This window comes from Manis javanica, chromosome 2 (genome assembly GCF_040802235.1).
Source record: "Manis javanica isolate MJ-LG chromosome 2, MJ_LKY, whole genome shotgun sequence".
Lineage (NCBI taxonomy): Eukaryota > Metazoa > Chordata > Mammalia > Pholidota > Manidae > Manis > Manis javanica.
In genome coordinates, this window is record NC_133157.1 from 84,196,900 (window position 1) to 84,218,565 (window position 21,666).

The 21,666-nt window shown below is 43.7% G+C and overlaps 1 long non-coding RNA gene across 1 annotated transcript; it reads left to right on the forward strand.

The window, feature by feature from the left end:
- The first annotated feature begins 9,408 nt into the window (after positions 1-9,408).
- LOC140845076 (uncharacterized) lies at positions 9,409-13,828 on the forward strand. The gene is made up of 3 exons (XR_012123717.1): positions 9,409-9,726; positions 12,566-12,692; positions 13,268-13,828. It is a non-coding gene; the product is annotated as an uncharacterized lncRNA (long non-coding RNA).
- The last annotated feature ends 7,838 nt before the right edge of the window (positions 13,829-21,666 follow it).

Sequence of the window (21,666 nt, forward strand, 5' to 3'; positions counted from 1 at the left end):
GAGTTCCCTTAATTTAAATGGTGTGTTGTACTTCCACAGACCAGGTGATCCCTTTATTTTTTTGCTTTCTTTAATTTTGTTAAGCATTTTTTTTTCTGATAGTGAAAGCAAAAATAATAGCTATCTCCTGCAGAAGACTTCTGCACCAGACACATGCTAAGCCCTTTACATGCATCCTTAGAAAAGGCCTACAGGGTTGCTATTCTTGTCCGCACTTTATAAAGATGAGAAAACAGATGTCCAGAAAAAGCCAATAGCCTGCTCAAGATTAAATAGCTAGTTAGTAGCTGAGCCAAGATCTGAACCCAGTGCCATGAGCTGGGTTGAATAATGTTCCCCCAAATTCATGCACTACCCAGAACGTTGGAGTGTGACCTTATCTGGAGAAGGGTCATTACAAGGGCATTTGGTTATGAGGACTCATAATGTGACTGATGTCTATAAGAGAAGAAAGGGACACACGCACAGGGAGAAAACCCCACGGTGACGGGGAGGCAGAGACGGGGGTGCTGAGGATTCCCAGCAACGCCAGAGGCCTAAAGACTCGGAACAGATTCTTCCCTAGAGCTTCTGAGACAGAACGGCCCTCCCGGCACCCCACTTTCAGACTTCCGGCCTCCGGGTCTGCCAGATGGGAAGTCTGTGTGGTTTTAACCTGCCCGGGGTGCGCTTCTTTGTTGCAGCAGCCCCAGGAGCGAATACAGCCCATGCTGGGCCCTACAACCTGTTTACAAAGAAAAGGCTTTACCCAGTGCTCGTGACCCCACATCCCGAAGCCAATAGCTGCGAATTGTGGATTCTCAGGTTTTCTTCACTTCCTCCTCTGACCATCCCACCCGCTTGCACCTTTTTGCTGTTACTACCTGCTCTTCTGTTTGACCAGCTGTACTCTCACCGAGAAGAGCTTGTGAAACCGAGAAGTTTCCATGGCAGGAAACATGGCTTATGTCAACACGGAAACTGCGAACCCAGCCCCCTCTGTGTTCTCCCCCGTCCCTGTCACCGTCATCACCCCAGCTCACTGCAGTGGGCCCCGCTGAGACGGCCAGCAGGCCCATCTTTGTTCTGGAGCACGGGCAGAGACCAGAACAGCTGGCTAGGGGCGAGATGCCCAGAAGATGGCAGTGTGGATCATAAAACCCCACTATCCACACAAGGACCTTTAACCACCAGCCCATGGGTCCTGGTTGGAGAGTAGGCGGCAGGTGGCGGGCACGGAGCTCCGGGCCTTTGCGAACAATCTGGGAAACAACTGTCAGGCCATCAACTAGTCTGAGGGGCCACTTGGAGTGGGTTTTTTCCAGCTTGTAAAGCCTTTTCCTCCCGTTAAGGAGAAGCATTGAGCTATGTCTGTATCCTCACTGATGGTTCAGGCATTAGAGATTTCTGTCACCAAAATTTCTGTGTATCAGTTGTAGTTCGCTATGCCGTCCCCTACACATCTGAGGGTTTAAGGCTGGCATCTCAGTCCCTGTGTGTATAGGTTGAGGGTAAAAGGAGAAGGCTGAGAAAGAATGACATGAAAGCTGGAAGGAGCAGGGAAACAGAGCACCAGTCCACTAACTCAGTGCTCTGACCCTGGGGCACCCGCTTACCCGACCTGAACCTAAGTACCCTTGTGTGTTGTGTTTGGTTGTCACGGGCAAAATGTCTACTATGCTGACTCTGAACTGTTGGAATGCAGCTAAAATGAGGAAATGACTATTAAAACCATAAAATATTTTTATTATCAATTCTTTTCATAGAATGTTTGCAAATCACTGTGGTCTAGCAGTGATTCTCAAACATTATCTTGGATCAGAATCACCTTATTAGACCTGCTTATTAAACCATAGCCTTGTGGGCCCAGACTTTTGTACTCAGCAAGTCTGGGTGGGCCAATCTGCAGCCCCGAGAAATCCACAGGTGGCACTGAGGCTGCCTGCGAGGAGGACAGCATGAGAGCCCCCGACTAGAACAAGGGGAGGAGAACTGGGTACTTCTGAAGCCTACATTTCCTGCTACTTTTTAATGCAAAGTTAACTAAATTATTTTCAAAAAATTAGGAAACACAGCCCTAGTCTCTATCCTGTGTGCATACTCCATGCCGAGATGTGGCCTAATGGGAAACTATCTTACAGATCATGTTACTCCAGTGGGTATCGAGCTTGCACAAGTGTTTTCTGCCTCTGACACCTGCAATAGCCTGTCACCATGGCTGCTGAAGCACAGTGGAATCAGCATGGCCTGCAGGGTCCTTCAAAGGCCAGGGGAAAGCTTGCTCAGACCAGGTTGTCTTGGGAATGCTACAAGAGGCAGTTGGAGGTGGTGGGGTCCCTGCTGGCCTTCCAGCCCCTTCTCCTGCTCTGTTTTTGCCACACTACCCAATGCCTTCTAGGATACTTCCCCCTTTATTGGTCTATTTCTTGTTTACAGTCTATCTTTCTCTCTGCCTTCCCCCAGACAAAAAGAGCAGGGAGTTTTCTTCACTTTTATCTATGTCCCAAGAACAATGGCTGGCAAATAACAGCCCCACAAACATTTCATTTCATTGAATGGATGCATAAATTCTGGCAGTGCCCTGCCTTCCAATGACTTACTATTTCCCAAAGCTTATTTGAGCCTACTTACCACCTTCCCGAATGGTATGAGGATCGGGGCATTGTTTCAGCACAATGCACGCTAATCATGATGAACTATACAATCCAGGCATTTGGGGAGGAGGCCCCAAATATTTGCTCAGGTCTTACACCCATCAAAATTCACATAATTCAATCAGGCGTTAACCCATGTCAGTGAACATGGAATTATAGAACCAAAAAAGTTAGCACTGGAAGGGGCTGAGAGACTCTCTAACTCCTGGCACTTTTCAGATCACGAATAGGAAGCCCCTTCCCACTGCTGGCTGAGCAGCAGATGAGGAATAAGGGCCAGGCTCTGCTTCTGAGGCCAGAGCTCCTGCCTAGGGTGTCGGGGAGAAACCTCACGATGACAGTGAGTCCCACCACTGTGCCCTCCTGGTACCCACACGCGGAAAGAGTGTGAATGAGACTGACGACTGGCGAGCGGCTCCCGTCTTGCTCAGCGTCTTCCACTTTGTTGATCTCCAGATAATACATCCTGCATTCAACACAATTAAAAGTTTCCATTCACACTCTCGCAGCACATGGTGGGGTGTGCCACATTTAGGGTTTACCAAAGCTCCTGGATTTTCTACACTGCACAGATTCTGAGGTCGAGCTATTTTCACCAGTTTGATATTCTGTCTTGTCTGATTCTGTAACTTGTGATTTGGGTTTTGCAATGAAACCAGTTGCTGGTTTAGCAAGGTGGTTTCAAGATAATGATTCAGATTCTGCATTGAAAACCTTAATAGACTAGGAAGATATAAAAGTGAGACTCAGAGGAACCAGATGCTCAGAGAAGGCATAACACGAAGCAAATGGATAGGGACACCCAAATGAATGCTCCCCAAGTCCAACAAGTTGACAGACACCATTAGTAGGATGAACATCCTTTGAACCCTGATAATGCTGTACATGGTGAGCCAACTGCTTCATCTTTAGGAACGTTTACTTCCCCACCATCCTGTAATGTATATTCCAGACTGAACCACATAAAACTGTTATTTTTATAAGTCAATAAAGGTTGAATAGCAGCAATATCATTTGGCTCAAATTAAAAATTATCATACCCATTTTCTAGATAATGAATCTGAGCTTCAAGGGGATAAATAAACCACCCTTGGTCAGCTGGCTAGAAAATGATGAGTAGCATATTTTAAACCCAAATCTGATAGATTCCAAAGCCCATTCTCTTTCTACTATATTGCGGGGCTAGAAAGAAGGTTAAGCTTAGGAAGAGCCATAGATGTGCTATACTGTACAGTATACTGCTCAACATTTGTTAATAACTTACAGTTCTTTACTCTTCCTTTACAGTCATAAATAATGCACTTTAGGAGAAGGGCAAGTGCCATCTTGAAGGAGACCTAACTTCTGAAAGAACCGCAAATGGCTGTTTCCAGGTTATCAAATTTTAATAACATTATTTTGTTGCAATATTGCATCTATCCTTTTAAAGAGAATGTTCCAAGAACTCATTATGTGATTATAAAATAATAAGGCTCTTTTCATCGAGTGATGAACACCCTAAGACAACAGCCTACAAAAGCCTTCAGGGTCTGGCGCTTGACTATCTATGTCTAGAGGCGTCCCTTGCCCTGACCTCACTTCTGGTTTCTGCTGTACTGGGCTCCTTACTATTTTCTAACACCCATGTTCTTCCTTCCATGCCTTTATTTACTTTATTTTTATATACAAAGTAAAAAAACACACAATAGATGATCCTGCCCTTCTCTGCCTAGAATGCCCTTCCCCCCTGATCTTTGCTCACCTGCCAGGTGAGCCCATCCTCCAAGACCTAGACGGGGCTTCCCCGTTCCTGTCCCAGGGAGGGCACATGCTCTCCTCTTGCTCCTGCCTCAGCTGCCCAGTAAACATCTCTTTGCCTGTCAGCAAGTTCCTCAGGAGAGGAGACTTCTTTTCTCCATCTCTGGGTCTTCATGTCTGTTGATGGGTGAATGAACGGCTGGTCTGTGCCCCTCAGAACTCCAAGGCAAAAAAATCCAATCAATGAAGCAGACTGCCACAGTTTTACATCACTGTCACTCTGCTATATCCTGAGTGATTTCCTTAATGTTAGCCAGCTCAGTGTGGAAGGTCATAATGCTGTCACAGGGGAGAGAGGCCCAGGGGAGAAGACGGGAAAAGGCAACTATGTGATTTGAACTGATGGGACAGTGTATGTGACTGGCTGTCTCTATACCCTTGTTTAATGCTCTTTGTTCCCTAATAGGCCTGGTTGATTCCTTAATAAGGTGGATCTCTTTCTTGTCCCTAGTCCTATTCTTATAGTGTAAGAGGAGTCACAATTTCTCTCAGTAGGGGAACTTCTCGTCATAAACCCTGTCGGAGTCCTACTGGGTATACACTGGAACAAAGCATAATGGCAGTGCAGGTGCCAGAACAGTGTTCTGTAAAGAAAGGGACAGATAGTAAATAGTTTAGACTTTGTGGGTCAAGAGACAAAATCAAGGCAATTTTGTGTAAATGCTTATATGACCATTTAAATGTACTATTGAAACCTTAAAAAAAAACATCCTTGAGCTGGCAGGCAGTGGGCCAGATATGGACTGTGGGATGTGGTTTGCCAACCCAGGGTGCAGTGGATTGAGAGCAGGACTTGAGGTAAGGAGAGCTGGCCTCAAGCCCTTATTTGGTCACTAACCATGTGGCCTTCAGCAGTGTCACCTAGGGCAGAAGCCCTCCTAGATATTGTCCAATGGGAAGGCTCCACTTTTGAGGGCTGAGACAGAGTTAGGGGTCCTGGCTGACCTCCGCACTCCAGGGCCCAGGGGGGGCTCCGGATCCTTGATCCTAGTGGAGCAACAGAAGAAAGGAACATGGTTATGGCTCTTGACACCCAGGGGACAGACCATGAGCACGAGTCCCAGCCCAACACAACATTTATGGACTTGGGATGCTGGGCCCTGGATAAAGTGAAGGAACTGTGGAAGATGGAGCTTCCATGGCCAGGATGCCTGCTTGCACCTGACCTACTTGCCCACTTGACACACTCTGTGCTGTCTCATGACCCCTCACGGTGAGCATGTGTTGTGGGCTTGTGCTGGTCCGTAGAGCACATGCAGGCTTGGGGCGAACTCTGCCTACCATGCAGGCAGCGCTCACACACGTTGGCAACAAGCCACTATCTGTGCTGCTGTATGCAGACCCCCGCCTAGGGCTCCAAGCAGGCTGAGGATGGCGGGCTCGCCGCTTTGGATGCACTAGATGGGGTCTATGTGCTTCCCCAGCAGTGCAAGAATAAAGCTGGGTATGAACCCTTTTCCCAATGCTCCCTTGTCGTTTTCTGATCTCGCCGAATTCTGAGTGAACTTGCCAGAAACTGAAATCCAGCACTATATGGCCTCAAGCCAGTGCAGAGACCATGGCTCAACCAGAGGCCCCAGCCAACATCTGCCTCTGTGCCCAAAGGTGCTTCTCATCATCAGGGCTCTGCTTCCCCTCTGAGCTGGGAATTAGTGGCACTCAAGCTCCTTATCCAGGGATGTAGTAAGCACCGGGGTTCTCATAGGGTCTGCAGTGTGCTCCTGGGGGCATCCAAAAATGTGCAGAGGTATTTCTTTTCGGTCCATTGACTATCAGGGAAGGGCATTTGCCAGAGACAGCACACGTTCTGTAATTCAAGGAGGAGACCCACACAATGAAGGCATGTTCTGACCAAGTGCCATTGGTGTCCCCACTGCAAAACACTGCTACTGAGGCACTTTGCTGTCCCTGGGCTGTTGGAATGGGGAGGGGGTATCCCCATTACCTTTAGCTCTGAGGAGACTCACCTTCCTCATCTTGTCTCAGAGATGCTTGCAAGGATCAAGAAATAACACATGTGAAAGTCTTTTGCAGTCTCACTATATCAATCATTGTTTTGTTACAAACGTGTCCTCAGGTGAATCCTGAATGTGGTGCCCTGCTTAAAAATAAATTAGATACAACTTACCTGCAGTTAAGTGCACAAATTGGCACAACTCAGTGACTTTCCACAGATGTGTACACACCACTCCACCACCTAGGTGGAGATATAGGATGCTCTTGTCACTCAGGAAGGTCTGTCATACCTCTTTCCAGACCACACCCCTCCCAGAGGCAATCACTGCTCTGAGCTCTTCATAGATTACTGTTGCCTATTCTTGGACTTCATGTAAGTGAACTCATACAGTCTACATTCTTTTGCGTCTTCTTTTGAGATTCGGCCATATTGCTGCTTGTACCAGTAGTTTGTCCCTTTTTACTGGTGTGTCCTGACCCATCTTTTTTAGGCCACAAGGACTTTTTCAGTTGCAAATTCATAGCAGAAACAACAAAGAGTCAGTCCATCCATAGCCTGAGTCTGTGCCTGGCCTCTTTGTGGCCTCACTCTACGCTTGGGGAATGACAAACATAATTTGCTGTCAGCCATGATGGGTTAGGACAAACAAGGTCTTTGAGGGGTAAGGGTTCTGTTCACTTAAATGTATTAATCTACTTGTTTTTTCTTCAAATCAAAATTCTGCTTGTTTCATATTTCACTGTTTTATTTGCATAGAAATAAGACAGACAGACTCCCCTCTCAACGTGAGAGCATGGCGCTTAACAAGACGTTCACGCCCTGCAAACAAGATGTGGGGGCACAGAATGGAAAACGCCACTGAGCCCTTTCCTGGCTGCCTGCCATTCTGTGAATACTTAATGATATATTTATTTTTAAAGCCAACTATTCTCAGGCTTAGGCCAAATTTTCCTTTGCTAATATGGCCTTTTCTTGTCTTCAATCCAAAACAGATTGAGGATCAAGAAAGATATATTCTATCCACAGTTTTATTTCACCAATAGTCTGTTCAATTTCCACTAATCATTTACATATCTTTAAATATTGGTACTAAAGAACACAAGGTAAATGCATAGAGCCCAAGTTAAGCATTCCCAGGAGATTCCCAGGTGCAGGCAAGATGGGGCTGTTTGGTCTGGTAACTCCCATTGCTGGAGGTGACACGCCCCTGAAGGAAATGGATGAGTGGTAGGAAACAGTGTCTTTAAACTACCTATGGGTTTAGGTACATTGTAAGGCAAATGTCTAACACATTTTCTGTAACTGTCAACGGTGCCATATTCAGTTTAGTCCGGACTCCTTAGAGGCTAAAAGAAACCCAGGGAGAAATACCCCTGAAATGTGGCTGTACGTTATCAGCATCCCAGGACAGCCTCTGTATTCATGGCACTCTGTCTCAGAGCTCACCCGCTTGGCTCACCCTGTGCTGCTGTCCCACTAAGGTGTGTGAGGGGCCAACAGATTCTGCAGGCGATGCAGCTAGTGGGCAGGGCAGGCCTTGCCGCATCTCCAATTTCGCCTCCAGTTCATACTGAATGCTGCACTAAGACAAGCACCGGATCAAAGGTTCATGAAAAGGCAGAGACCCTATTTTAAAATAGGTAAATATAAAGTCTTGACTGTAGAATCAGAATGGTGTTGTTTCATTTGCTTCATTTGGCCCAGGAACTGATTAAAAACAATCAGGTATGATGGCGTATTGCCTGCTTCACGAGGCCAGTGACTGTTTAGTTCACTGTTATATCCTTGGTGCCTAGACCAGTGCCTCACACATAGGAGGTAGTCTTCTAATACTTGCGGAATAAATGAGAGGATGTACAAATGAAGGGGTGGGGGAAGGAAGGAAGAACAAGGTCCAGATGGGTCAAGTGCTTGCCAAGACCCCACCACTACAGTAACCTGGATATTCAGGAGGGATTGATCATAACTACCACTCCTCTATTACATCTTTTACGTTGTCTTCATCTCCATCAGCAGCATTCATTGTCTTTACAGGGAGGGGAGCACAAGGGAGGCCGGGGGTAGAACAGGAAGAGGTCGCCAGTTTTCTAGATATTTGTATGAGTCATCTGAGTTAGTGTACATCCTCTCTGCGAAAGGGAGCAATGAAGTTGCTTCGGGATAGAGGTGGTGAGGAGGTAACCAGAAATTTGCTATCTTACTGCATGTCTTTCACATCCACATGCCGCAATGTATCAGAGGCCTTAGCAGGCTGTGACTGTTCTAATTCCACAGATATTAGAGGTCTGGGTAGTAAGCTGCCCTGAGGGCCTTCCGTCCAATCTACTTTTTTTTCTTTAAACATAGCACCTACAATTCTGGTGTACCACCAGACATGCCTGTTGAAAAGGTAGAGTTAATAGTTGATGCTCTTTTTTCTTTATGCTTAGAGTATACTAGAGAAAACTATCTGCTCATGAATATGCAAATAATTGATTTAAAGTCTAACTAATTTGTAGGAAAATTCTTGAATCATCTCTGGGTGTTCTAGGAATTCAGTATTTCTCAGTGCAAAAATCAAAACTCCTACTCAGATGCACCAAATGGAGACTTGGCTGCCTTTGAAGCATCAAATTTACTCAGACAAATGAAGTCCACACTAAGGAGAGAATGTGCCTGATTCTGTCTGATGTTCCAAATGCTTCTTTGCTTAAGAATCACTCCAAAGGGATGCCAGTGTAGACAATGCAGCTTTATACTAAAGGGTGGATTCAATCCAGCTCAATATTACCTATTTATGCTTCAAAAAATTATAAGGCCCACAGCAAGGAGAGGGAGGAACCTGCACAAAAAGAAAATGTATATGTTTTCAGGACAGAAGATGCCAAGATGGTAATGGTACCAAAGAGCCTTTTTAAAAATGTATGTGTGAACTTTCTTTCTCTTTATAGCCTATGTTTTCAAGAAAGAGAGTGCACAAATCCATGACTTCACAGCATTTTCTACCAAAAGGAAAATTATAGTAACCGAGTGTACCTGCAAGCTCGTAGTTCTCCTGGGCAGCCATCTTTAGGTTTATGCCAGAGGCTAATTAAGGCACCTGTGACTAGAGCAGGCCAAAATGAATTTTCTTACAGCTTCCCCTTCATCTCTCAGAATGGTGTCATTGAATGCTCAGGCTGTGAAGTGCTAAAGAGAGCCTGTTTCCATGGCACTATGGGTCATTCTGGATCACCAAGGAGATGTGCACAGAATGTCATGAAGCTTTAAAGAGTTACAATAGAACCTGCGTGGAGGCCAAGCAGTATATGGACAGTTATCTTTCTTTGTAAACAGCTCCTGAAGCCAGAGGGAGCACAGGTAGGAGGCAGGAAACAATGACGTGAATGGCACTGCAGGGCCACTCTGCAGGCTTCCTGGCCAGGGCCTCGTGAGTGGCGCAGCATGGCTCAGAGCTTTACAGGGACCTGAGGATTGGGAATGCCAAATTGCCCACCCTCTTGGCAGATGCAGTTGACCACAGGCAGCTCCTGAGTTATAGGGCTACAGTGTATGGCCACCTGATACGGCTCATACTTGAGCAAGTGCCGGTGGGCTTTCCTAACAGAGATGTATTAGCCGAGTCAGTTTACCTCATTGTTTCCATGAGCACTGTGATTTGAAGAGCCAGGAGTTAGGTTATAGTCCATGAACCAAATCTGTTTCATATAAACATTTTTTTTAGAATGGAGTGGCCCTATTTCATTCTCAAGTGAAAATTACGTAGCCAGACTCCTCTGTTTTTACTGTTTCCATGTGTCTAGGCAGTATTTGGGTCCTTAACCTTATGGAGACATAAACGTCTGTGTTGATGTTGAACAAAACACATGATTACCACCAACTACCCAGCATGTGTTACTAATACCCACTATGGTTCCAGGTGCCAGGAGATAGCATTGATCAGAAAGCTATAATACCTGCTCTTAAGAAGATGATCTTACCACATATTAAAGTGATCAACAACACAAGACAGCCCAAGAAAAGGGCAAAGAAAGTACAGCAGTTTGAATTATAATTAGAAGAATGTGAGGGGAAACAGAGATCAGGAGGGATAAGTGTAGCTTGATAAGATCAGGGAAGATGGAAAGTTATGGGTGACTTTTAAGGAGGGATAAAAAGAGTGAAGGGACAAGTGGGAAGTGTTACAAGACTAGTCCAACTAGAATAAAAAGTTGTCTATATTCCACCTGCAAGCTATCTCAGATGCAAAGCTAAGGAATTTAAAGTTGTTTTTATAGATACTGGGGAGATGTAAAAGGTTCTTAACAAGGAACAAGGAACTTCTGTCATCTAGGACTATTTTATCATAAGTGAAAGAGAAGTCAGCTTGACTTGGCCTAAACAGTGCAGGGAGTGTCTTGTTTACAGTATGGAAATGTCCGCAGGTGTTATGGCTTCAGGTGAGGCTTGATCTAGCAGTCCCAGCAAGGCCATCAGGGGCTGGTTCCTGTCTATGTCAGCTTCATCTCCCAGCCCCACACTGTCCCCACCTTCCCATCCCATCTTCCTCATAGGCAGCTCCAGCCTCTACCCTCGCAGTGGGAAAACAGCAGTGGCCACTTTAGACCTCAGATCTCCTCCCACACCTTAGAGGCAGAGCGAGCATCTTCTCTGACAGCATCTGTGGAAGAAAGAGGAAGCTTGTCTTCCTCAGGCCTTATTTGTCTTCTGTGTCTTGATGGATCTGATTGTGCTGCTGGTATATCTGGGAACCAGAGGAGGAGGAGAGGAGGTAAATGGCAGAAGCCAACAGGCTTAAACCAGCCGGAGCCCATGCCTGGAGTGGGAGGTGGAGTCGATCCCTCCCAAGCCGAGGGGCTCAGAATGAGTTGAGATATCCAAGTGCTGGATGTTCTTGTGAGAGATGTTCTTAGGGAGAATGGCCATTGGGTGGCCAAAATGACAGATGTCCCCGAGAGGGAATAACATGGTAAAAAGATTATGTGACAGGAAAGACCAGTTTAAAAAATTGAAAGAGGTGTGAGCTAACTGCCTAGTTAGCCAACTCCCCGGCTCCACGTAGGCTTGTGTGCACACACCTCATCCCTTTTATGTCAGCAAGTCTTAGGAAGGAGTCATCTTGTTCCCTATAGACCCGAGGGTGATTTCTCAAGTAGAAAGAATTCTTAAATTTTTGTTTGGTAATAAACGAGTTACCTTCCTACAGATGCCAGCGTTTTCCAGAAACCGTATGTGTAGTTTCCAAGTTTATTCTGCTTGCTGACCAGCCAGGAGAAGGCAATAGGCATTCAGAGTTCATGAAGAAAGTGTGGTCGGCCTTGAAAACTGCCCTTTGTATGTGTGTGTTCTTTTTATTAAACCACTGGACTCAGCCCTTTGGCCCTCACAGAAGCAAAGTTTGACGCTGACTTCACTGGGAGAAGGAAGCCACATTTTCAAGAGAAGGGCACTTTTTGTCTGGCTCCAGCCAGTGTAGCCAGAACCCATTGTGAACCACAAAGCTGTCTGTGGGCAGACTGGGAGCACCCACCAGGCCCAGCCAGCTGTCTTGCCTCCTTCAATGAAGTCACAGTTATTGCGGCCACCATAGGTCAGGGCTCTAGCACCAGCTGTGAGGGCTTAGTGTCCGGGCTGCTCAGCGTTTCCAGGGTGGGGGAGAGAGGTGGGTGTGCCCTGCCTGGCCTCCTACTTCGGAAGCTCACATGCTGACCCTGCTCTGGGCTTCTCTGCCACCACTGGAGCTGTTGCAAATGAATGCAATCCCGGGCTAATACAAGACTAGGCAGCTCGGGGTGGAAATCCTGAAATGAGAAGGGTTGGCTGAAGGGAAGGCAGCAAGTTCAAAGGGAGATGGTTTGGCAGGGACCAGAGACTTGTTCCTTAGTGAGTGTGTCTGAGGTGGACATGACTCTCCAGCCCCAGGAGGGACTCCTTAATGCTTGGAAGGTTTTTAATTCATGTGAGCAGGCTGGGCCATAACAGCTCTTGATTGGGAAGGAAAATGCAAGTTCAAGTCAGAAAGAAAAATAAAGAGCAAAGCAGAAGTGTTCCACTGCCAGCCTGTGTTTGTTTCAACTCAACAAACAGCTGGAGATTTACTCTTATCCTCTCTGGCAGTGAACTGACTCAGAATGAGGAACATTGATTTGCTGTTAAGAACAAGGGCACTGGGTTTTAAAAAATCCTCTCCCCCTTGCAGATGGCACACCCTTCTTAAACACAGCAGCTGACGAACAGCCCACTGAAGACAACATTGCATGTCTGAAAAATGCAATACGGATGAGAAGCAAAGAGAATGGGAAACTGGACTGAGTAACAGGGCCGAGGTAAAGAGAGGCAGAGAATGGGGACCAGATGAGTCAGGAGGAGTGGGATAGGTGAGAGGTGAAAGGGGTTCTCTCCGTATGTGACTGGTCACTTAGTACTGAGGTTCTCGGCAGTGACGGGGGGTGAGGCAGAGCCATCCCCAGGAGCCAGAAGCCTCTCCGCTGAGTGCTGGTCATCGAAACCAAGACTTCTGTGTTTAGTTTCGGGTGGTTTCCAGCACATCTCCGTATTTTATGCTTACTTCTCAATTGCTTTACTAACTCTAGACTATTTACTAACTCTGATAAGAAGATGGTGTTTTAGTTTATCCCATCTCTTCCTCCCACATCTAGTGTTTTCCAGTTAGATGATAATTATCAGATCTTCTGTGGGGGAATCTCTGTAACTATGAGCAATAGACTATACTTAAGTATTATTATAGTATAATAAATAGTATACATCAGTCTCTAGTTTTTCTTCTAGCAACTCCTCGCTTCATAAGATGAGGATGTTGCCTAAGTGGGGCTTGTCTCCTCCTTCCCTGCCCTCCCGTGCCCACCCCATGGTGGTCACACCCTTACCTCTATGTCTCCAGGATGCTGCCTGAACTCCACCGAGTCTTCTGTGCCTCATTTGGCTGAGACAAGCTCTAGAAGGCGGACAGTACACGGAAGCTCTGGAACCGCTCTCTTAGTCTTGGTCACTCCTGAAGGGACACTCTCCGAAGTCAACTGCATTATCAAGAACCAACTCACAGAAGCATCTGTTTGATTGAGAGACATAATCGTAACAGAGAGTTTTAGACAGCATCCCACTCATTTCCCCTGCCCAAGAGGTTTAAGATATAACCTCTCTGAGCCTTCTTGCTTCAGTCATTGAAACTGCATAAATCAGCACCATTTCATCTGGGAAACAATTTGTTCCTTAACAGCCCTTCTGGATGCAGAGGACAGAAGACTAAACTACAAAGGCCAGAACTTTTGGCAGTCAAATGCCCCATTTTGATTGGTAGCGGTTTCAAATTGCATTAATCAACATTTAGTGGTGCCACTTGAATTATTTTCTAAATATATAGAACTCAAGAACACTTCTTTCCACTAATGGAGATCTAAATGTGACTATGGTTCATAGGAAAAAATTTGCCTTTTGAAATATAAGCTGGAAAAATTTCTATTGCAAGCTGACATTTCTTGATAAGCGAGAGAAAACAATGCTCACATATTACTTAAATCTTAGAGTACATGCAGTCGGATGGCAGTACTAAACGTATTCTAAGCAGCTACTAAGATGACCAACTGTCCCAGTTTGCCTGGAACTTTCCCAGTTTTAGCACTGAAAGTCACACATCCCAGGAAACCCCTCAGTTCTGGGCAAACCCAAGACAGTTGATCACCCTACATATGGTAACAATGATGATAGTCATATTATTTGTGCTTATTTTGAACCAGCTGTTATACTAAGCAATTTAGATAGTTTTCAAATTTAATCTTCACAATAACCATCCAAAGTAAGGATTATTATCCCCATTTTAGAGATGGAAAAACTACATCCTGACAAAGTTAAAAACCTTTCCCAAGTCACATGACCAATAAGTGGCTGAGCTAAGATTCAAACTCAGGTTGACACCATACTTGCTCCTGTATTAAAACAAATTCCATAGCATTTTGGATAGGCTGTCAGATAAAACACAGGGCGCCCAATAAGATTAAATCTCAAATAAGCAACAAATCAAATTTTAGTGTTATATTCCAGTTGCATGGGGCATATTGATAGTAAAAATAATGGGTTGTTTATCCAAAATTCAAATTTAACTGGATGGCTTTTGTTTTTATTTGCTAAATCTGACAGCCCTAATTTGGAACAATCCTCTTTTCCAGTAAAAATAAGTTTTTATTGATGCTTTATGTGACCCAATATATTTATGGGCTGGTGAGATCCAGCGAAGCTCAGATTTCAAGTTAAAGGAAGTCAAAGAAATTATAGCAAAAATGCATCCACATGTTGCTTTATTTGAGAACCTGTTGATCTAAATTGCCACTCGCTGAGGTAACCTAATAATTATGATCCATTTGACTATGAGAGTGAAATGAAAGTAGGGGACATTTACTCTTTCATTTGTCTGTTCTTTCACTGCGTACTGAGTGCCTACTATGTTCCAGGGACTGTTCCAGATATTGGGTTACAGCCAAACAAAGCAAAGCCCTTATAGAGCTTACATGTTCTAGGGAGGGAGTGGGCATTAAATGGATCCACTAGTAATATGGTTTCTGGAAGTGGCAAGTGCTATGAAAGAGAATAGAGCAGGGTAAGGGCACCAAATGGAGGTGTTATCCGATATTGATACAGTCAAGGGAAGGTATCCAGGGAGGAATAAAACCCTGAATGAAGGGAGCAAAGCCTTCTGTGCATCTGAGAGGAAAGACGTGAGGCAGTGGGGATGGCAAGGGCCTAGGGCCAAGGTGAGCTAGGGCTGGCGTGGCAGAGGCATAGCACCGGGACTGCAGGCTGCTGAGTCAACTGTAGGATGGGAGGCAGGGAGGCCAGAGGGAAAGAGGCAGGTGCTAGTCACTCAGGGCCAAGTGGCCATGATCAGAACCTTGGGTTTTATGCTAGTAAGAAGGGCTGGGAGCTGGATGATAAACGATCAGACTGATGTTCAAGGGCTCACTTCAGATGCCGTGGAAATGAAGGTGCTCTTGAAAAGTAGAGAGTGATGCTGGCAGCCTGCGTTCAGACAGAAGCAGTAGAGAGCAGTGGTATTGTGCCTGGGATTCCTTCAGACAATGTGGCCCAGGCAAGCACAACATTTAAAGTCACCATCAATGACTCAGATGACTCTCCAAGGTTAAGGAGCACCTGTATTTTAAATTACAGTCAACCATGTGGACGGACCATTAGTTCTGTGCTTCTCCATATGGCTGCACTTTGGAGCCACCCAGGGGACTGGGAGAAGATGTTCCAGTCCCACCCTGAGACATTCTGCAAGTGCAAGCCTCAACAGCAGGATTTAAAAATCTCCTTGATGATGACTATGTGCAGCCGAGTTGAACGTTTCTGGAGAGAACAGTGGACACCTGAGTGTGAGGCAGATGATGTTCAGGCACAAGGCAGGAAAGGCCAAGGGCAGATAAACAAGCTCCAAGAATTCAGTGGCAGTGCTTTGTTCTCAAACAAGTTCTATTACAGACACTCAAAAATGGCTGGAAACACGTGGTTTCAAACACCTCTGCTCTGGAGAGGCAGGACAGGAGTCCTGTACCACACATACCTAGGAGCAGCCCTGGTCTCCCTCACCTTCTGCTTCTCTCTCCCATTCGCACTTAGAGGCACAACTGGTCATCACTAGGTATGTCCCCACACTGTTACCTCACCCCCAAAGCCTGCCATGGCCAAGTGGTGACTCACTTGCCAGTGTCATGTCCTTCATCAGTTTTTGCCCAGGTCAACTCAGTTTCCAGGGCACATGTGGGCCTTGGAGATGGCGGAGTAAACGAGGAGGTAACCACACTGTGGTCCTTTTGTTCCTTTCCAGGGAAGGCATATGGTGACCACCCTCCTGTGCTCCCAGGAGCAGCCCTGAAATTCCCTTGCCATTGATGGGAAAAGTCAAACAAAAATCAAAGTAATAATCAATGTCACTTAGTGAATTAGTGATGGAGACAGGAACAAAATCCAGACTTTCTAACTTGGGGATCCTCTTCTTTTAAGTCTGAATGGCTTTTTTAATTTTAATCCAGCTGTGCTGAGTTAATAAGACTTTGACAAGATCCAGTCCTGTATTTTGTAGAGTTAACATATTTGATATTTACCTCAGCTATTTGTTGTCCATTTCGTAAGTTCTGTTTGTCTTCCCAGATGCAAGCTATTTGGCAGTGTATAATCACATACAACTGTTTACAACATTTACCATTTGCTTTCAAGTCTTGCCAAGAAGGACTTGGTGTAAACTAGCTGTCTGCAGCCACCACCCTAAGTTAAGCCTTTAAAAGGGTCTAATCGGGCCTACATAAATAAACAAAATTATATGGAAAATAGCTCCATATGAATTTACCACACTGCTGGCCAGCTGGTCAATACACAGCCCTTCTCTCCTATGGAACAGATAGGATTAAATCTTACTCAGGACAGTACTTACTCAGATCTACATAATGATTACAGAAAGCTAAGTTTTAATTTAGAACCCCATGCAAACCCTAGACTCACATACACACAGAGAGAGAGACATGAGAAAAATACTTTCAGTGGCAATAAATTGCAATCATGTGGTTAGAAAAGCTTCACTCTGACTTTTATTTTCAGGGAAAATGATCAGTGAAGCAAATTTCCTATCTGCTCATTAGAAGGCCAATGGGCAGGTCATGACAATTGGGGGCCTACAGATGGTTTGATCGTATTTTAAACCAATAAAAGACATCAGTAAAAATTCACCAACTAACTGCTTAGGCATATGAAAGAACCTAAAGCATAAGGGAAGCCAGCATCTTTCTGAAAATACTCAGCACAATCAACCCCTCACTGTAAAATAACTCAGCACTTAGCTCTTCCTGACAGGGCTGCAAGGGCTCTGTGGCCCACTCTTTGAATATGAAAACTATACAGTATGATGTAGGACCTTTAGAACTGGCTGAGAATTCATGTTAATAATCACTGGGGTAAGAAGTGAATTTTATGTTAATTTCTTCAATAAATGTTACCTGAATTCTCACTGTGTGTTGGGTCCTGTGCCAGGTGCCAGAGGCCAGAGCAGGAGATTTACGAAGATACGGAAGGCCTAGTTTTTGCTCTAAAGGAATAAAAGTCTAGGAGATTTTGTCTTCTATGCCTTTCTTCATTCTCATTCTTCTGGTGGAAAGCCCTCCCCTGCTCCTTCAGAGTAGGCACACATCCTTTAGAAACTTTTCAACTGCTGTTTGTACCCTTATTCATGGCTAACTCCTTCTGCTTTAAATCACATGTTCTTAGAAAAGCCTGCATGTTCCACAGTGCTCTGAGGACAAGGTCGGATCATGTTGCTCTTTGCATCCTGTGCTTAGCAAGATGGTCGGATCATGTTGCTCTTTGCATCCTGTGCTTAGCAAGATAGGTGTTCAATAAATAATCTGTTCGATCGATAAATGAATGAATAGCAGTGATATTTCTTTGAAAAATAGCGAGGTATTTTAATGCTCCTTTGGAGTGTTTGGATTTACCTCCTCTGAAGTGGTACCAGAATGGTATTTAAGCTTGTCCAGTTGCTTAATTAGTACTGGAAAGGTTTATGTTGGCTAAAATACTGGGAGAGCATTTTTGTTTCATCTAGAAAATTTTGTTTAAAATGTCTTCTTTGGAATTATTGTTGATTTGGGAGTATGTATGATGAGGGTATTATGGTTATGTTTAAAAGGGAGAGTCCTTGTATATCAGAAATACATACTGAAATATTTAGAGATGAAATTAGATGATATCTGGAAATTTCTTCACAATAACTGAGGGATCAAGAGGACTTGAGATGAAGAAAGACCAGCCATGAGTTGACTGGTGGGATGATGGATACATGGAAGTTCATTAGACTATTCCTTCTACTTTTGCATATGTTTAAAATTTTTCATAATAACAATTTTTAAATTTTTCACATTTACAGAAGAGGAGAATCTGGTGTAAGGGTCACAACTGGACAATAAATACACAAGCACTGTCCTAAGTTTCTCCTGCTCAAAGTGCCTACGACACTACATTTTTTGGATGAAGTAAAAGTAACAAATGCATACTTGCTCCATTTCCAACCACTCTATTTCTCAGGCCTTAAATATTGCCATCTTCCTGGGAGCTAAGGTTCATGGTCAAGGATTGCAACTCAACATTTCCTGTTATAAGTGCATTTGTTATACCTGTGACAGATTCAGAGGACTTGAGTAGACAAAGGAAAAAAATGTACTCCAATACCAGGATCTCAGTCCAAAAATATCTTGAGCTCAGTCCTGGGCCACCTCCATCCAGGAGGAGTAAGTGGATTTCTCACCTCCCACCCACACGTGTTCCAGTCTAGCAATTTTCATGGGTCATGTATTTCTTGGATAGGGTGGTTAGATAAAATATACAATGCTAAGTTAAATTTGAATTTCAGATAAATAACAAATAATACTTTAAGATAAGTATGTCTCAAATACTGCAAAAATACTTATTTTTATTTGCTAAATCTAACAACCTTACTCTTAGTTCTAGGTGGTATAACTCAATAGTTAGAGTAGTTGACTGATTAAAGAACTATTTTCCTTATTTAGTTGGTTTAATTATTCTGAAAAGCCTCACTCAGCTCTGCCCTTCACTAGAACCATGAACTAAAAAAGGCCCAACTTTCTACTCAAAAGCACCAAACTCTAAAGAATACCTGTGTTTTTAAATATGGTTATTTTTTATTTTAAGCAAAATAACACACATTGTTAAAATAAAATCAAATAATATGAAAAGGCTGATAATAAAGAAGGTGGCTCCTGCCTTACCCTCTCCTGAGTCCTGGATCTACTCACCCTTTAGAGCCAATAGTGAGGAGAGGCGTCCAATCCTGCAGCTGCCTTCACAGCACTGAAAAATGGTCTCATACTGTTATTTCTTGAGTAATCCATTTTATTTTAGTGGTGTATATTGAGTTTCTTTTGCTTGGTGATTTCATTTTTTTCCCACTATTCTCATTCTCTCTTGCTGGTTTTATTACTACTTTTAGGGAAGTCAATAATCAAGTGTTTGCTTCATTATGACCACTGCCATGGAATGAATTCTGTCCCTCCCAGAATTCATACACTGAAGCCTTAACCCCCAACATGATGATGGTTATGATGGTGGTGATGGTATGTGGAAATGGGGTCTTTGGGCGGTAATTAGACTGAGATGAGGTCATGAAGGTGGGGCTCGCATGATGATGTTAGTTCCCTTATAAGAAGAAGAGATACCAGAGCTCCCTCACTCTCTGCCATGTGAAGGCGCAGCAAGAAAGCAGCTGGCTCCAAGCCAGAGAATTCTCACCAGGAATAGAATCTACCAGCACCTTGATATTGGACTCCCAGGTCTCTGTGTCTGCTGCTTAAGCCATTCAGTCAGGTCGTTTTGTTATAACAGCCTGAGTAGACGAATGCCACCATACATATACTCACTGCAGAGCCAAGTAAAGTATTATGATTACATTTTCTTTCATTCATTGTTTTTAGAATTAAGGGTTTCCTTTTGTATTTGCATATCCTTAATTATTTGTATAGGTTCTATTACAGTGCAATTCAAAATATGGCCCCATAGACCAACAATATCAACACTACCTAGGAACTTACCAGAAATGCTGGAACAATTGGATATTCATAGGTTAAAAAAAAAAGAAAAAAATAACAAATTTCAATCCATACCTTATACCCTTTGCAAAAATTAACTTCAAATGTATTATAGACCTAAACTATAAAGCTCCCAGAAGAAGGCATAGGAGAAAATCTTTGTGACTACAGATTTCTTAGACAAAGATTTCTTAGATATGATCTCAAAAACATTATTCATAAAAGAATAAAATTGACAAATTGGGCTTTACCAAAATTCAGAACTTACACTGTTTGAAAAACACTTTAAGATAATGAAAGCCAGGTTACATACTAGGGAAATATTTTCAACACATATGTGTGATAAATATTTATGCACACTATAAAGAATTCTCAAACTCAGTAATAAAAAAAAACAGCCCAATAGAAAATGGGAAAAAGATTTCAACAGATACTTTATCAAAGAAGGTAGATGGATGGCAAATAAGTAGATGAAAAGACACTCAGTATCATTAGTCTTAGGGTCATGCAAATTAAAATCACATGATATGACTACAAATTTACTAAAACAGCTAAAACTACAAAGACTGACCATACCAAATGTTGACAAGGATGTGGAAGAACTGGAACTCTTATACACTGTTGGTACAACTACTTTGGAGAACAGTTTGGCAGTTCGTTAAAAAGTTAAATGTATGATCCAGGCATTCCATTACTAGGTATTTATCCAAGAGGAATGAAAGCATTTGTTCCCACAAAGACTTGTACATGAATATTTGTAACAGCCTTATTTGTAATAACCCCAAATGGAAACAACACAAATGTCTGTCAACAGGTGAATGGATTAAGAGATTGTGATGTATCTGTACAATGGAATTCTACTTAGCAATAATAAAAAGGAATAAACTACTGATACACACTATGACATGGATGAATCTCAAAATAATTATGCTTTCGAAGAAGCGAGAGTGTATATTGTAGGATCCCATTTATATGAAATTCTAGAAAATGTTGCTAAGCTATGGTGACAGAAAAAGACCTGTGGTTGCCTTAGGAGGGGAAGGAGTGTGGGAAGATTACAAAGGGACAAGAAAAACCTTTCTGGGGTGATGTTAGGATGTCACAGGTGCACACAATTGCAAAAAAATATAAAAATTTACACTTTAAATATGTATAGTTTATTGTATGTCGATTATCCCTGCAAAGCATGGTGTCATGTGGATTGAGGGGAAAGCAAGGAGAGTGTTTCTTTTAGGGCAGCTTTACAGCAGAGGGGAGATGTTTGTAACTATCAGCAGCATTGTCAAAAAAATACCAAGGAAAGTTCATGGCAAGGGTGATATAAAAGAGAAATATTAGTTGCCGATGTATCTGGTCTGCACCAGTGCAAACAACTGCAAATATCTCATCAGGACAGCAAACTAATGCTGCACCAGGCTGTGTGTTTAGCTGGTGGTGACAGCCTTGCTGCCCGTCTAGTCCCAGGTCGCCCTTCTTGCATACTGATCAGCGGGTGCATGTTGTCACCTACAAAGCTTTTCATCGCCCAGTGCAGTGTTTCATCTTCCAGTTGTTTTGAAATTTGAGCCATGATCAGTTGTAGTTTCTTTCTCAGAAATGCTGATCAGTGGAGTACGATGTCATCAGAGAACTATTTCTTGCAATCACTCTCAAGTGTCTCCATGAATTGTCTCTGTCTCTATTCTCTCCTACTGTTACC